The sequence below is a fragment of the Neoarius graeffei genome, chromosome 10 (assembly GCF_027579695.1).
Source record: "Neoarius graeffei isolate fNeoGra1 chromosome 10, fNeoGra1.pri, whole genome shotgun sequence".
Lineage (NCBI taxonomy): Eukaryota > Metazoa > Chordata > Actinopteri > Siluriformes > Ariidae > Neoarius > Neoarius graeffei.
The window spans coordinates 29,728,278-29,746,347 of NC_083578.1; the positions used below are offsets into that span (position 1 = coordinate 29,728,278).

General features: G+C 40.2%; 1 protein-coding gene across 1 annotated transcript in view; it reads right to left on the reverse strand.

Annotated features, from left to right (window-relative positions):
- Positions 1–18,070, reverse strand: part of bsna (bassoon presynaptic cytomatrix protein a) — a 293,110-nt gene that overhangs the window by 98,428 nt on the left and 176,612 nt on the right. The window lies entirely within an intron of this gene.

Sequence of the window (18,070 nt, forward strand, 5' to 3'; positions counted from 1 at the left end):
GTGGCATGTGTATTGCATCGTTTTCAGCAAGCGTTGCGTTGCCATGTGGACCTGATATTTTACTGATCGTTGCCCATTTGGACGCGATATATTTTTAAATAACATCTTGTTGCCGTTGTCGTGTGGATGTAGCCTCAATCTGCTCAAAGGAAGGTCAGTTTTATAGCTTCTCTAAAGAGCTACACATGCACATAGAGAGAATCGAATTTCTGCCGTTGCTCGACTGAAATTGAAGTTCAAAATGCCATGTATACACCTTAATTCGGCTGAAATTGAACCGAACTTGATTTCTCGGAATCGAGCTACACGACCTAGTTTATGCGATTTCTGCCGAGCTATTTTGTGCATGTATACCCTATCGAGCTAGTTGTCGAGCTACATCCGGAAGTGACGAGTGACGAGACCACAAGCGGGAAACACAACAGCCTCGGTCGGCATGACAACAGTAGTAGCGAGCAGCATAAGAGGTCAGGAGGAACAAACGAAGAAGAGAAAATGGCGATGTAGAGCTCTCTGAAGTGTGGGTGGAGCACAGAGGATGGCAGGACAAAGCTTCTGGTACTAATAGGCTTTTTATTGTCAGACTTTTCAGTTTAACAGCCTACTTTTATTCTTGAGAGAAAAACACACACACACACACACACGCGCGCGCTGTGTTCTAGTCCCGGGATGAGCTTTCCCCTCTGCTCTCCCTCTGCCTCCTTAAATAGGGCGCGGTTACTGGGAAGACACACAAACAGGTTAATTACCGTCAGGTGTAGTTATTCTGCCACTCACCTTCCCTGGCTCCGCCCTCCTGTCACAGACCGGCGCTTGACCACGCCCCCACTGCCACAGGCAAGCAGAAACGTGCACTTCTGGAGCAATGAGGAGACAGACTTCATGCTCATTCAGCTTAAGGAGTTGAATATATTAAAATTCATGGACAGGAGAAAAACGCGCAATGGAGAACACGGAACTGATAACTTTGTTTACACTCTTGAATAGCTCTTCTTCATGACGACAACCGGAAGTGTACCAACACGATGGGGCGTGTTGCGCCACCTGTGGCTCGGGTGCACAATGCACCTCACACAATAGCCCGATTTCATTGTGGGCATGTACGATTGGATTTCTCTGGCACCCTGCTGGGACCTTCAGCTCGATTACCGACAGCAGCTCGATTTGGATGTGCATGTAAACGTAGTCAGTAAAAAGCCTATTAGTACCAGAAGCTTTGTCCTGCCGTCCTCTGTGCTCCACCCACACTTCAGAGAGCTCTACATCGCCATTTTCTCTTCTTCATTTGTTCCTCCTGACCTCTTATGCTGCTCGCTACTACTGTTGTCATGCCGACCGAGGCTGTTGTGTTTCCCGCTTGTGGTCTCGTCACTCGTCACTTCCGGAAGTAGCTCGACAACTAGCTCGATAGGGTATACATGCACAAAATAGCTCGGCAGAAATCGCATAAACTAGGTCGTGTAGCTCGATTCCGAGAAATCAAGTTCGGTTCAATTTCAGCCGAATTAAGGTGTATACATGGCATTTTGAACTTCGATTTCAGTCGAGCAACGGCAGAAATTCGATTCTCTCTATGTGCATGTAAACATAGTGAGTGTTTTCAGCTGTGCTAACATGATTGTACAAGGGTTTTCTAATCATCCATTAGCCTTCTGAGGCAATGAGCAAACACATTGTACCATTAGAACACTGGAGTGATAGTTGCTGGAAATGGGCCTCTATACACCTATGTAGATATTGCACCAAAAACCAGACATTTGCAGCTAGAAGAGTCATTTACCACATTAGCAATGTATAGAGTGTATTTCTGAGTAGTTTAAAGTGATCTTCACTGAAAAGAACAGTGCTTTTCTTTCAAAAATAAGGACATTTCAAAGTGCCCCCAAACTTTAACGGTAGTGTATGTATATATATATACACACACACACACACATACACACACATACATACATTATATATATATATATATACAAAATGGAATCATTTGCTGACAGCTCAGTCCCCCCCAGTTCAAAAATCCTATCTGCGCCCCTGGATCAGGTTAGAAATACAGAATGATACTTCGCATGGAGATGAGTGTTTCCACACTCTCAGGTCGCCGACCCCCACAAGGGACTTTTAGGACTGTTAGTAAACACACATCTAAAGCTCCGCAAGTTTTTGTGCTAGAAACATTCAAGTAACACCACTAGAAACCTTGAATCTTCTAGTTTTCAAATATATATATTTAAAACAAACTTTATCTTTAGCACTTTGTAAAGAGAATAAAAACAAATCTTACGAATTTCAGTACTTCAGCCAGCAACAGCCTCTTAACGACACACCCATCAGCTATTCACATGTTAAGCGCATGGAACATCAGTGTCGTCATTCGCTCATTGTGTAGCAAGGGGAGGTGAGAACATGCCCCATTTCACCGGTATAAACAAGTGCATATGTTCACTTGTTTCCATACCAACTGAGAAACTTTGAGGAATGGCCAATGCAAGGAAGATGTCTCACTAGCAGTTGTTGTCATGCTGTTTCAGTTAGCGTACATTTAGCAGACGCTTTTATCCAAAGCGACTTATAATTGAGAAAAACAAATCAAGCTACAGTAAAACATAGGAAATCAGAGTAAGAAGAAGAGAGTGCATGTTAGATGGTTAGTGGGTTGTTAGGATAGGAGGCGCTCTTTGAAGAGAAAGAACTAGTTGATCGAAATGTGCTGTTATTTTCGTCAAGTTTTGAAAAAATTTTTCTGTTGCCAAACTATGTTTCACTGATTTACAGTAATTAGTTACCTACATCAACATGCCTTGCATAGTCATAGTTTATCTTCATTGCTAACTTTAGATTTATTATAGTCCGTGCATAAGTCTATGCATAAGATTATGAAATGTAGCTTTGGCTTTTAGGGCTTCTTTTCTTTGCAGTAACTTTCCAAGCAGAGAGGTGTATGTGTGTGTGTGTGTGTGTGTGTGTGGGATTGTCGGATGCACTGTCCGTTTACATTAAAACGCCTGGAAACGCCGGGAAACGGGAATCCGCCAGGGTCCACGGTGCTGTGTAAACATTGAGAATACGCGGATACGCTGTGCTGAGCTCTAGCTGGCGTCGTCATTGGACAACGTCACTGTGACATCCACCTTCCTGATTCGCTGGCGTTGGTCATGTGACGCGACTGCTGAAAAACGGCGCGGACTTCCGCCTTGTATCACCTTTCATTAAAGAGTATAAAAGAATGAAAATACTGCATATACTGATGCAAATACTGCCCATTGTGTAGTTATGATTGTCTTTAGGCTTGCCATCCTTCCACTTGCAAGTGGTAAGTGATATGCGCTGGGATCACACACACACAGCGGCTCAGTCCCGAATCACTGCTTGTGCACTTCACTCGCGCGCTCTGTGAGCTGCGCAGGGCCGGAGTGCGCACCCTCCAGAGGGCACTCGCTGTTCAGGGCGGAGTGATTTGGAGCGCAGGATGCCTGCAGAGCCGAGCGTATCCGTGTATTGGTGTTGCTGTGTGCACGCGAATCGTGTATTGGTGTTGCTGTGCGCACACTAATCGTTTTAAAAACGTTAATCTGATGATCCGCTGATACGGTCTAATGTAAACCCCACCTGAGGCATCCTGTAGGTGTAGGTCACTGGGGTACAGGTGTGAACGGTGTTAGCAGTCTAGAGAGTGGTTAGTGTGATCTGTGGGTCATTGATTATCTCAGTCATCCTGTGAGTCATTGAAGTCAGCTGAGTTTTGGTGAGGGTGTGTATTCAGTTGTCTGGGAAGTGTGCCAAGGACTGTATTGTAGGTGGCTGATAAGTGGTGTCTCAGACCACCTCCTCTATTCAGTAATGGTCGGTCCAGGTTGATGAAGATGGCTTCTTTTACTCCTCTTTCAAACCACCAGTCTTCTCTGGCTAAAATGCGTACATCGCAGTCCTGAAATGAGTGTCCTTTGTTATTGAGATGAAGATAGACTGCAGAGTCCTGGCCTGAGGAACTGGCTCTCCTGTGTTGAGCCATGTGCCTGTGAAGCAGTTGTTTTGTTTCCCCAATATACAGGTCCATGCATTCCTCACTGCATTGAACTGCATACACTACATTGTCTTGTGTCTGGGTATTCTGTCCTTGGGTGGACCAATTTCTGCCTCACAGTGTTACTGGGTCTGAAATGTACAGGAATGTTGTGTTTGTAGAAGATCCTCCTGAGTTTCTCAGATAGTCCAGAAATGTAGGGAATGACAATGTTCTTTCATTTGTTGCTGTTTTCTTCCCTGTCTGTTATGTTTCTTTTGAGAATAGGCCTTCAACAGAAATGTTGAGACTCAGTCAGTTTTTCAGGTGTTCATCATGCAGTATGTTCAACTTACCTGCTCTTTTTACTAAATTAGAGTTTTTTATTAAAACATGCTGTAAGTGGAAAACTCCGTGTGTGTGTGTGTGTGTGTGTGTGTGAGTGAGTGAGTGAGAGAGAGAGAGAGACTAATTCATTCAGTGTATTACAACATACTGGTTTAAATAAAAAAAATCATATTTAGAAAAGAAACACTACGAATAAAATTTTATTTTGGTCTTAGTGCATAAACTGGTTGAAGCCACTTCTTGGGGTCAAAACATATACGAGTGCATCTCAAATAATTAGAATATCATTAAAAAGTTAATTTAGCATACAGCGGCCTTCAGTTCATCTGTATTTTTGGGTCAGGTGTTTCTCATCTTCCCCTTGACAATACCCCATAGATTCTCTGTGGGTTTCTGGTCAGGCGAGTTGGCTGGCCAATCAAGCACAGTAATATCATGGTCAGCAAACCATTTGGTAGTAGTTTTGGCACTGTGGGCAGGTGTTAAGTCCTGCTGGAAAAGGAAATTTGCATTTCCATAAAGCTTGTCAACAGATAGCAGCATGAAGTGCTCTAAATTCTCCTGGTAGATGGCTGCATTGACTTTGGACTAGATAAAACACAGTGGACCAAAACAAGCAGATGTCATGGCACCCCAAATCATCACAGACTGTGGAAACCTCACACTGGACTTCAAACACCAGCAATTCTGTACCTCTCCACTCTTCCTGCAGACTCTAGGACCTTAATTTCCAAATGAAATGCAAAATTTATTTTCATCTGAAAAGAGGACTTTTGACCACTGAGCAACAGTCCAGGGGTAAGTTTCCTGAAAGCCCCTTAAGGCTAAGAGCATCTTTAAGTGCCTCTTAAAATCCATCGTTAAGCTAACATGGTTTTCCCGAGCAACGTCATAGCCAACGAAGTACTTTAGTTCACTCTTAACATATGATGGACCTGGACCACTCTTTCAAAACAAAGAGTGTCTCCTTGTAGCCGAATACACATTTGTGTATTCCAAGGCACTCTCACAGTCAGTGGATGGAAACTGGTGTTGAATCTGCTGCCCGTGTTAAATTATTTTTCTTGTTCATTGTTAGGGTTTTGCTGGGATTCGAACCCAGGTCGTTGGTGCGATAATTCAGCAAACCCCCACTAGGCCACCAGGGGGTTGACTCAAGTGCAGAGGCGTGAGGCGAAAGTAGAGTATCAAAAAAAAGTTTATTTACACTATTTACAATCCAATGGAAAAAACAAAAAGAAAATCCAAAAGCTCAGAAGATAAACCAAAATAAAAATATCCAAAGGTAAAATGTCCAAAAACAAAAGGAAAGGCAAAATGCTGAACGCTCAGAAGATCAAAAAGGTACAAAGTCCAAAGAAAGCAAAAATATCAAAAACACAAGGGCTCAGGCAAGATACGTGGGACAGAGGAAACTAGCACTAGACAGCATAGCATAAAGACTCCGTGACAAGGGAACAAACAGAGGGGTATTTATGCACAAACTAATTAAGGAACAGGGCGGGGCAGGAAACAGGCAATCAAGACAAACACAAAACACAGTGGCGGCCTCTAGAGGCCAAAACAAACATGACAAGATAAACATAACAGCAGCCTCTAGAGGCCAAAACAGTCCCAGTACTAACATTCATTGCAAGTACATCGAGTTAATTATCAAATAAATATACACAAAACATTTTGAATATATTTTAATGTTATAAAATTATGTATGGCTATCATAATGTCACATTGATATCACCACGTTTTAATCAAATTTTACTCCATTAGGCAAGTGATTATCTAATTTAGTGTCATAATGTATAAACTGGATAGTCAAAAATTACTCACATTTTAAAATTGAAGGTATACTCACATTTAAAATTGAAGTTGTTTTTCCATGCCAGTGGAAATATCTTGTAATAAACCAACATTATTGTGTGTAGATTGACATTTGTCAATTGTAATTATTCTAAGATCCCCTCCCCCCCCCCAAAAAAAAAAAAAACCATGATTGATTGGAGGAGTCAGACACTCACCAATCTCATTGTATAAAGGGAATAGTCAGTTTGTCCTTAACTGCATCACTCAGTGTTATTTTGTCATTGCTACAGTTACAAGTCTGTCATGAGCTATTTAAGGCTTAAAAAAACACCTCAAAAGTGTTTTATTTTGGATTTTGTTTTTTAAATAACAATGGCATGACAGAAAAAAGTGAGTCAAATTCTGGAGCAGCTATATCATTGTGATTCTGAGCATGAGAGCGCTGGAGACTCTGAAGCACACAATGTCAACCCCATGGAAGAGCACGTTTCAGGAGGGCCTGGATGTAATTACTCCTCAATTTGTAGCTCTTTACATCTTGTTCTAAATATCCAGTTCTTTATATAGAAAATAATTAAGAGAAATTACTTTATTCAGCTCAGTCTGACTGCAGTTTCTTTGTACATGACAAAACAGTTATGCACTGTTTTATTGCCTGTTGCATTAAATGTGAATATGTAAACATATTCTCATGGCTTTGGTGAAATGTCCCTATATGTCTGGTACTGCAGTAGCTGTCTTGACTTTGTTTCATGTTTTTTTTTGTTATTTGGCTTGAGCATTGGGCTCAAGACACTGCCAGCAATCCAGAAGGATGAAGCAATACTAAAGGATAAGGAAACAAAGTGGGACTTCAATTTGTTTCAATGGCTACATATGGAACTTCACTGTGAACCAAGGGAGAAGATACTGTGTACATCATTTGACACAGAAAAAGAACAAGACCATTTTTAAATGCAGGTGATGTGATTTACCACTTTGCATGATGGCAAACTGCCTGTGCTTCACAAAGTGGCACGATCGGAACCAAAATCCAGTACACTGCTGATCTAAAATTGCAGACCAGTGTCTGCCAGATGGAAATTTTTGGGAGTCTTTTTGGTAATCAAGTTCATAATTGCTGCAGTTCATGTTCAGCCTTTTGCTATTTAGTGTACTGTATATAGCTCTTTTGCCTCCTAAAATCTGACCCCTCATCACTGTCGCAGGAGTTGTTAACAGCACACTCTATGTGTTTCACACAGTAAACAGTGTGAAACATATTACTAAACTAAAATGTTAATGACCAGAACTACCAGATAACTGTGGCTCTTTGAGAATAACTACAGATTGTTACACATTGACATTAATTCCCATTAGCCACGTTTTACTCTCTTCCTGGAGATCTACTACCTAACATACCTTAACCCATTCCTTTCACCAGTCAAGGTCAAAAGAGAGAAATGGACAACAAAAACCTACAAAAGTGCAATGCTGCAATGTAGCAACGAGTAACAAATATGCTCCTTTTAACATACTTTCAAAAGTGTTGTAAATAATTTACATTTAAATAACAAAATACTAACTCTTAAGTAACTGGTAATGAATTAGTGTAATTTTAGATTGCGATGTGTGCTATGTTAAAAAGCCTCAAGAGCAAGTGTATTGCTAGTTTTAAGTTTTATAGCTCAATGCAAGATTTGTTAGGTTTGAAAAAGTATGGGATCAGGGAAGGGATCAACTGTGGGATCTTTATTAATTAACTTTTAATTAATTAACTATTAAACAACTTTCAACTCCCTCAGGAAATCACCCTGGACTGTTGATCCAACTCTTTCGGTAGAGACAGCCCAGCAAAGGAGGAGGTCTGTGCATTTATCTTAACAAATCATGGTGCACAAGCTCTGCTTTAACTGAAAGTCATTATTTGTGTTATTTAGAGTATCTGATGATTAAGTGCCGATCCTTCTATTTACCCAGAGAATTTCCAGCCATTGTTGTGACTGCAGCTCACATTCCTCTAAATGCTAATGCTAAACTAGGTATGGAAGAACTGCATGCAGCTATCAGCCAGCAACAATGGTGCACATCTGGATGGAGCTTTTATTGTTCCTAGAGATTTCAGTCATTCCAATAAAGAATTATACTTCCAAAATTCCACCAGAATGTCTCCTGGGCCCTGTACTACGAACGGAGGTCAACCTACCCAGAAGTAACCCAGGGTTCCCCCGCTAAACCGGGGTTGACAAAACCTGGTTATCTTGTTTGGGGTTAAACGGTATTACGACGCCAGTTCTGAAGTTGATTTGTTGAACCTGGTTTAACCTAATCAGGGTTAATGCGCGTTCACATTAAAGGGGAGGTTATCAGCGCAAATCGCCACTGTTCACAATGGCACGGTCGCCGTACTTCACGGAGGAATAATGTGCTGTCATAATGCAAAGCTACGAGGAGTTCAAAACAACATTAAGAGCAAAATCTAACACAGCGGCTGCCAATAAGGAGCGGCAAGCATGTTGGCAACGAATTGCCGATCGGGTAAATGCGTAAGTACATTCTCCCTTCTACATGTTCCAGAACAGAAGTACCGGTATAGGATGAGAGAAAGCTTCATGATCAATCACAAGTCACAGAAAATGGTCCTTCGACGTGGCCCCAGTCATATATAGCTTGTTTAATGTCTGAAAAATCCTGAATAAAATTTGGTATGGTAAATTCATGGAGTAGCCTACTTAAGCTGATATGTGCACAGAGTCACATGAATTAGGATGACTGACTGTTCAGTCCCTTTGACTAAGTTGGTGTATGTCCTGTGAACATTTCAGAGGCAACAGCAGTGCCAAACGCACCTGGCAACAGGTGAAAATGAAATATAAAAACATCATTCATAATGGTGTGTGTGTGTGCAAGCAAGCATTCATTTGCCTTTTATTTATTCAAGTTTTATCTGTTTGCCTAATAGTTCAAATTGTTTTGTATATACAGTGGTGCTTGAAAGTTTGTGAACCCTTTAGAATTTTCTATATTTCTGCATAAATATGACCTAAAACATCATCAGATTTTCACACAAGTCCTAAAAGTAGATAAAGAGAACCCAGTTAAACAAATGAGACAAAAATATTGTACTTGGTCATTTATTTATTGAAGAAAATGATCCAATATTGCATATCTGTGAGTGGCAAAAGTATGTGAACCTTTGCTTTCAGTATCTGGTGTGATCCCCTTGTGCAGCAATAACTGCAACTAAACATTTCCGGTAACTGTTGATCAGTCCTGCACACTGGCTTGGAGGAATTTTAGCCCATTCCTCCGTACAGAACAGCTTCAACTCTGGGATGTTGGTGGGTTTCCTCACATGAACTGCTCGCTTCAGATCCTTCCACAACATTTCGATTGGATTAAGGTCAGGACTTTGACTTGACCATTCCAAAACATTAACTTTATTCTTCTTTAACCATTCTTTGGTAGAACGACTTGTGTGCTTAGGGTTGTTGTCTTGCTGCATGACCCACCTTCTCTTGAGATTCAGTTCAAGGACAGATGTCCTGACATTTTCCTTTAGAATTCGCTGGTATAATTCAGAATTCGTTGTTCCCTCAATGATGGCAAGTCATCCTGGCCCAGATGCAGCAAAACAGGCCCAAACCATGATACTACCACCACCATGTCTCACAGATGGGATAAGGTCCTTATGCTGGAATGCAGTGTTTTCCTTTCTCCAAACATGACGCTCCTCATTTAAAACAAAAAGTTCTATTTTGGTCTCATCCGTCCACAAAACATTTTTCCAATAGCCTTCTGGCTTGTCCACGTGATCTTTAGCAAACTGCAGATGAGCAGCAAAGTTCTTTTTGGAGAGCAATGGCTTTCTCCTTGCAACCCTGCCATGCACACCATTGTTGTTCAGTGTTCTCCTGATGGTGGACTCATGAACATTAACATTAGCCAATGTGAGAGAGGCCTTCAGTTGCTTAGAAGTTACCCTGAGGTCCTTTGTGACCTTGCCGACTATTACACGCCTTACTCTTGGAGTGATCTTTGTTGGTTGACCACTCCTAGGAAGGGTAACAGTGGTCTTGAATTTCCTCCATTTGTACACAATCTGTCTGACTGTGGATTGGTGGAGTCCAAACTCTTTAGAGATGGTTTTATAACCTTTTCCAGCCTGATGAGCATCAACAACGCTTTTTCTGAGGTCCTCAGAAATCTCCTTTGTTCATGCCATGATACACTTCCACAAACATGTGTTGTGAAGATCAGACTTTGATAGATCCCTGTTCTTGAAATAAAACAGGGTGCCCACTCACACCTGATTGTCATCCCACTGATTGAAAACACCTGACTCTAATTTCACCTTCAAATTAACTGCTAATCCTAGAGGTTCACATACTTTTGCCACTCACAGATATGTAATATTGGATCATTTTCCTCAATAAATAAATGACCAAGTATAATATTTTTGTCTCATTTGTTTAACTGGGTTCTCTTTATCTACTTTTAGGACTTGTGTGAAAATCTGATGATGTTTTAGGTCATACTTATGCAGAAATATAGAAAATTCTAAAGGGTTCACAAACTTTCAAGCACCACTGTAGTTTATAATGTTGTTGTGTGATATTAATGATAATATTGTGGTAAAACTACTTTGCACGGACGTTCATTTAATTTATTCTATCGTCATTTTGTTTGTTCTATTTTTGTGTATTTTATTTATTTATCTGTTTGTCTAGTTGTATCTATTTTTCTAGTAATAATATATTTTTTGCATTAATAGTTTGTTTTTTCCTATTAAAATAATCTTGTGTTCTTGTTATAACTTTATCTATTTATCTGACTGTTTAGTTGTATCTATTTTTGTTACAATTTCAATATTTTTAATATAGAAAGTTTGTTTTTTTTCTATTTAAATGTTCTTGTGTGATAACTAGTTCTTGTGTTATATTTATTGTAATTGTATCTATTTTGTATCTCAGACTTAAATATTTTTGTAAAACAAGTGTTTTTCTATAAAATATTCTTGCGTTCTTGATAACTATGTTCTTGAGTGGGTTCTTTTTTTTTTTTTTACAGAAAAGCCGTTCTGCATGGACATTCATTGAAGCCCTCATTGTTTTTTAATGGTTATTTATGAGTGTTTAGGGGTTACAATAATGTAAGTCTAGGTTGCTTTATATAAAAGGTATGTCCAGAAATATTGATGTCACTGTCTAAGCAGAGGGATCTGGCTTCTTTAGACGCTGTCTTCTTAAAACTGAATAAATATTTAAAAAGAGCCAAATGAGCCAGTCTTTTGAACGGCTCTTTTCAAAGAACGGATCACAAAGATGCGGATCCCATCAAAGAGCCATAAATCCCATCTCTAATCTGCGCTCCGATATCGCACGGGTCATCCAGGTACGCTGGCATTGTCTCTAGAGGAAATGTCGGTGGAGAGGTGGTGTTTAAAAAGGGTGTGGTTAATCGGAAACCTCGGGTTAACCAAGAACATAACCTGAGACAAGCAGGTTTGAGATGCAGCGTAAATTGCCATGGCAGCATACCTCGGTTTGAACATAGCCAACTTTCGTAGTATGGGTTAATCGGGAAGTTACGCTGCACGTGATCAAGTTACTCTCAAAGTTACCCTGGTAAGCCAGAAAACCCACTTCGTAGTACAGGGCCCTGCTCTGCCAGAGGGGGCAATACACTGAACTATGTTTACATGAACATTGTTGAGGCATACAAGGCCCTTCCCCTCCCTCATTTGGGTCAGTCTGATCACCTCTTTTTGTTCATGTTACCCAAGTACATGCCACTCATCAAATGTGGGAAACCATCAGTCAAGACAATGAAAGTATGGGCAGAGGGAGAGGTTTCTTCACTATAACAGCAGTTTCAAAATACTGACTGGATTATTTTTGCCTGACAGTTCACCTTGGATTTGCACACAGATCTGAGCACTTACACATCTTCCTGGATCCTATTAACACTTGTATGAACAATGTCATAACCCTCAAACATGTGAAAACCTGTCCTAATCAGAAGCTGTTGATGAACTCTGAGGTGTGTCTCCTGCTGAAAGCAAGAGATGCTGCTTTTAGATCCAGTGATGCAGAAGCCTACAGCACAGCCAGGGCCAATGTGAAAAGGGGCATTAGGAAAGCTAACCATTCTTACAAACTTTGCATTGAGGAGCACTTCCACAATAACTCTGACCCAGACATATGTGGAAGGACATCCACACCATCACTGACCACAAACCAACACCAAAGACTCTCTCAAGCAACAGTGCCCTCCTCCCTGATGAGCTCAAACACTTCTATGCTTGCCTGAAACAAGGCAGCAGGCCGCACACTACAAATGGTGACCATTCTATTATTGACCATTCCCTCTTTTCCACAGCAGATGTGCATTCAGCACAGAGCAGAGTTCATACATGTAAGGCTGCTGATCCTGATGGCATACCCAGCTGTGTGCTCAGGGCATGTGCTAGACAGCTGACATGGGTCTTTACTGACATCTTCAGCCTGTCGCTGAACCAGGCTGTCAATGACACCACATGCCTGAAGACATACTGGTATTCTACTGCAGCATTCTTGATTGATTGTTGCCTTTTTGCACTCATCCCTATTGTAATGAAATGCTTTGAGAAACTGGTTTTGAATCACCTCACAGTGGGTTTATCACCTAAACTGGACTATCACCAGTCTGCCTACCACCCGAACAAGTTGACAGAGGATACTGTTTCCACTGCTCTTTATTCAGCCCTCACCCACCTGGACAACAACAACAACAACAACAACAACAACAACATGTACATAAGAATGTTGTTCATTGACTTTAGCTCTGCATTTAACACTGTCATCTCCACTAAACTAATCACTAAGCTCAATGATCTGGGCATGTGCACCTCAATATGCAGTTGGATGCTGGACTTTCTGTTGTAGGGCACATCAACAACAATGATGAACTGCTCTACAGGGAGGAGATCCATAGTCTAGCAGCATAGTGTTCTGCCAACAACTTCACTCTCAAGACTAAGAAGACCAAAGAGCTTATTGTTGACTTCCAGAAATCTAAAAGCAGCAGATACTCTCCCACCTACAGTGGTACTTGAAAGTTTGTGAACCCTTTAGAATTTTCTATATTTCTGCATAAATATGACCTAAACATCATCAGATTTTCACACAAGTCCTAAAAGTAGACAAAGATAACCCAGATAAACAAATGAGACAAAAATATTACACTTGGTCATTTATTTATTGAGGAAAACGATCCAATATTACATATCAAAAGTATATGAACCTCTAGGATTAGCAGTTAATTTGAAGGTGAAATTAGAGGCAGTTGTTTTCAATCAGTGGGATGACAATCAGGTGTAAGTGGGCACCCTGTTTTATTTAAAGAATAGGGATCTATCAAAGTCTGATCTTCACAACACATGTTTGTGGAAGTGTATCATGGCACGAACAAAGGAAATTTCTGAGGACCTCAGAAAAAGCGTTGTTGATGCTCATCAGGCTGGAAAAGGTTACAAAACCATCTCTAAAGAGTTTGGACTCCACCAATCCACAGTCAGACAGATTGTGTACAAATGGAGGAAATTCAAGACCACTGTTACCCTCCCCAGGAGTGGTCGACCAACAAAGATCACTCCAAGAGCAAGGCGTGTAATAGTCGGCGAGGTCACAAAGGACCCCAGGGTAACTTCTAAGCAACTGAAGGCCTCTCTCACATTGGCTAATGTTAATGTTCATGAGTCCACCATCAGGAGAACACTGAACAACAATGGTGTGCATGGCAGGGTTGCAAGGAGAAAGCCACTGTTCTCCAAAAAGAACATTGCTGCTCATCTGCAGTTTGCTAAAGATCATGTGGACAAGCCAGAAGGCTATTGGAAAAATGTTTTGTGGATGGATGAGACCAGAATAGAACTTTTTGGTTTAAATGAGAAGCGTTATGTTTGGAGAAAGGAAAACACTGCATTCCAGCATCAGAACCTTATCCCATCTGTGAAACATGGTGGTGGTAGTATCATGGTTTGGGCCTGTTTTGCTGCATCTGGGCCAGGATGGCTTGCCATCATTGATGGAACAATGAATTCTGAATTATACCAGCAAATTCTAAAAGAAAATGTCAGGACATATGTTCATGAAATGAATCTCAAGAGAAGGTGGGTCATGCAGCAAGCCAACGACCCTAAGCACACAAGTCGTTCTTGCAAAGAATGGTTAAAGAAGAATAAAGTTAATGTTTTGGAATGGTCAAGTCAAAGTCCTGACCTTAATCAAATCGAAATGTTGTGGAAGGACCTGAAGCGAGCAGTTCATGTGAGGAAACCCACCAACATCCCAGAGTTGAAGCTGTTCTGTACGGAGGAATGGGCTAAAATTCCTCCAAGCCAGTGTGCAGGACTGATCAACAGTTACCGGAAACGTTTAGTTGCAGTTATTGCTGCACAAGGGGGTCATACCAGATACTGAATGCAAAGGTTCACATACTTTTGCCATTCACAGATATGTAATACTGGATCATTTTCCTCAATAAATAAATGACCAAGTATAATATTTTTGTCTCATTTGTTTAACTGGATTCTCTTTATCTACTTTTAGGACTTGTGTGAAAATCTGATGTTTTAGGTCATATTTATGCAGAAATATAGAAAATTCTAAAGGATTCGCAAACTTTCAGGCACCACTGTACAACAGTGGAAGAGAAATAGAGCGTGTCTCCAGCTCCAAGTTCCTGGGTGTCCACTTCTTTGAAGATCTATCCTGGCAACATAATACAACCCCAAATCAGAAAAAGTTGGGATAGTATGTTGAAACTGGAACTGAAATTAAAACTAAAAACATCCATTCCATACATCCACCCATCCATCCATTATCCATAACCACTTATCCTGTGCAGGGTTGCGTGCAAGCTGGAACCTATCCCAGCTGACTATGGGCAAGAGGCAGGGTACACCCTGGACAAGTCACCAGGTCATCGCAGGGCTGACGCACATAGAGACAAACAACCATTCACACCTACGGTCAATTTAGAGCCACCAATTAGCCTAACCTGTATGTTTACATTGTCATACTGTCAGACTGCTGTTCCCGTTTACATTGTTCATTCTGTTTATATTGTCATTCGTCACATTTAAATTTATACCATTAATTCTGTTCACACTGCCACATTTGCACTTTCTGGATTGCCACTGTCTTTTCTTAGATAGCTTTAGCTTGTGTGTGTAAATACCCCCCCCCCCCCCCCCCCCCTTAAAGTTTATATCTTGTACCTATATTTTATATTTCATGTTTATTACTGTTTGCACCACAGATAAGAGGGAAACACAATTTCAATTCTCTGTATGTCCTGCACATATGGCATTATTGACAATAAAGTTGACTTGACTTGACTTTTTGGACTGTGGGGGAAAACAGAGCACCTGGAGGAAAGCCACACAGACACGGGGAGAACATGCAAACTCCACACAGAAAGGCCCCCATTGGCCACTGGGCTCCAACCCAGAACCTTCTTGTTGTGAGGTGACAGTACTAACTACTACACCATCATGCCACCTAAAAATAAAAACAATGATTTGTAAATGATATTTGACCTACTTTGCACTCAAAACAATACAACAGCACATTGTTTGATGCTTTCTCTTATGAATGTTATTACTTTTTTTTAAATAAAGACACTTCAATTTTGATTCTTGCATCACATTTCAAAAAAGTTGAGACAGTAACACATTTACCACTTTATAATGTTGCCATTCTTTCTCACAACACTTAAAAGATGTTTAGGGACCGAAGACACCAAGTGATGAAGCGTTTCATATGTTATTTTGTCCCATTTTTCTTTAAATGTCTTATGGTGTGCAACAGAATGGGGCTGTTGGTATAATATTTTTAATTTAAGAATTGGCCACACATTCTCTACTGGGGACAGAGGGGACAAGTGCCTTCTTCCTCCGCATCCATGCCTTTGTAATGTGTACAGAATGTGATTTTGCATTGTCTTGTTGAAATATTCCCGGAAAAGATGTCATCTTGAATGCAGCTTAAGTTGCTCCAAACTCTCAGTGTACTTTTCTGCATTAACCCTCTGGGGTCTGAGGGTATTTTCTGGCACTCTAATGATTTTGGATGTTATTGTCAATTTCAACAAATCTAAGCAGTATTTTCAAAGTCATATGACTTTTTAGTATTCAGCAAAACTTCAGCTACAATAATATCTATGTAGTATGTATGTCATGATTGTACTTTTTTTTTTAAAATAACAGTTTATCTTGTTAAAAAACAGTTTTAGAACTGTGTTGGAATATGTGAAAAAATGTTACCTTACCTATTGTGACGAACCAGTTTGGTCACTTGAGGTGATTCTGTTCAGTCTTAGGAATGTATCAAGCACAAAAACTTAAATCTGCTCCATTGATTTGGACAATTAACTGGCCAAAAAAAAAAATATATATATATATATATATATATATATATATATATATATATATATATATATATATATCCTATTGTTTTGGGATAAAGAGTTGGCAGTGGAAGGGGTATTCAATGAGAAGAGTTCCATTCCTTTTTTTTTTTGCAATTCAAATTTTTTATTTAAACACACTCAATAACAGCTTTCAGTGGTACATCATATAGAAAACAAACAGAGAAAGGCCAGCATTACAAGGACACATTTTCTAAGGCTTAGGTAGTCCCTGTCCAAAAATAAAATATAATAAATAAATACATAAAATAAAAAGGGAATATCCACAACATTGTTCAAGTACCAATAATACAGTAAAATAAATAAAATAATATTTCTTAAATCAGGCTTCACAGTCATGGCACTAGTTAGAAGTAAGATGTTCCATGAAAAAATCCCAAAGCCCCAGTTCCACAGGACCTTTACTCCTTATCCTTGCTAACATAACCTCATAGGAGGTGGTCTCACTCATTAAGATTTTCCACTCTTGGAGTTTAGGACATGTGGTTGATTTCCAATACCTTAATATGATTCTAAGGCATGAGGTTATTCCCACCATCAAAACCGAGTATGCCTTTCTGTTTAATGTTGGGGTTTCTGTTTTATCTCCCAAAAGACATAAACGCGGGGATACTGGCAGGGTCACTCCTGCCCATGCCTCCAGATATTTCAGCACACTGTGCCAAAATGGCTTAACCATGGGGCATTCCCATATGACATGTAAAAAAGTTCCCACCTCTTTTGTACACTTCCAACATAAATTATTGTTTGTGAGCCCTACCTTAAAAAGCCTACAGGGAGTCCAATAATAGCGGTGTAGAACTTTATATTGGATAAACTTCCCTCTGGCATCTTTGACATATCTGCCATTTTGTGCTATGATTTGACTCCATGTATCCTCACTAATTTCACAGTTAAGGTCTCTCTGCCAAATTATTCTCAAATGGTCACATATGCCACTAGTTAAAGACACTGAGTTTTGATAAAATGTTGATGCCTTGCGATTTAGAGGGTTTTCTAGATAGTCAACAATCGGGTTGGTTAGATTCTGTGACTCAAACCTTTTAATTACACAGTGTCTAATTTGTAAATATTTCCAGAAATCACCATTTTCCAACAACTGGTACTGTTGAACAAGGTCGTTGAATGACATAAATGTCCCTTCTTTGTAAAGATCTTTTACAGTGCATATACCCTTCTCCAGCCATCTTTTCCAAAAAACCTTCTGCTTCCCAATCTTCACTTCTGGGTTGAGCCAAAGTGAAGCATACAGTTGTTTGTAGTGGGAGATCTTGTGCAATTTGTGAACCTTTGCCCAAACCTCTTGAGAATGCTTAATAACTGGATTTATATCTTTATCTTTTAAACATTGGGATAGGGCATGCATTGGATGAAATGGTGCCGCCAAGTTTGTCTCTATATTAGCCCACACTAATTCAGACCCATTTCCCCTCCAGTGATAGGTTATCTTAGCCATTTCAAATGCCAAAC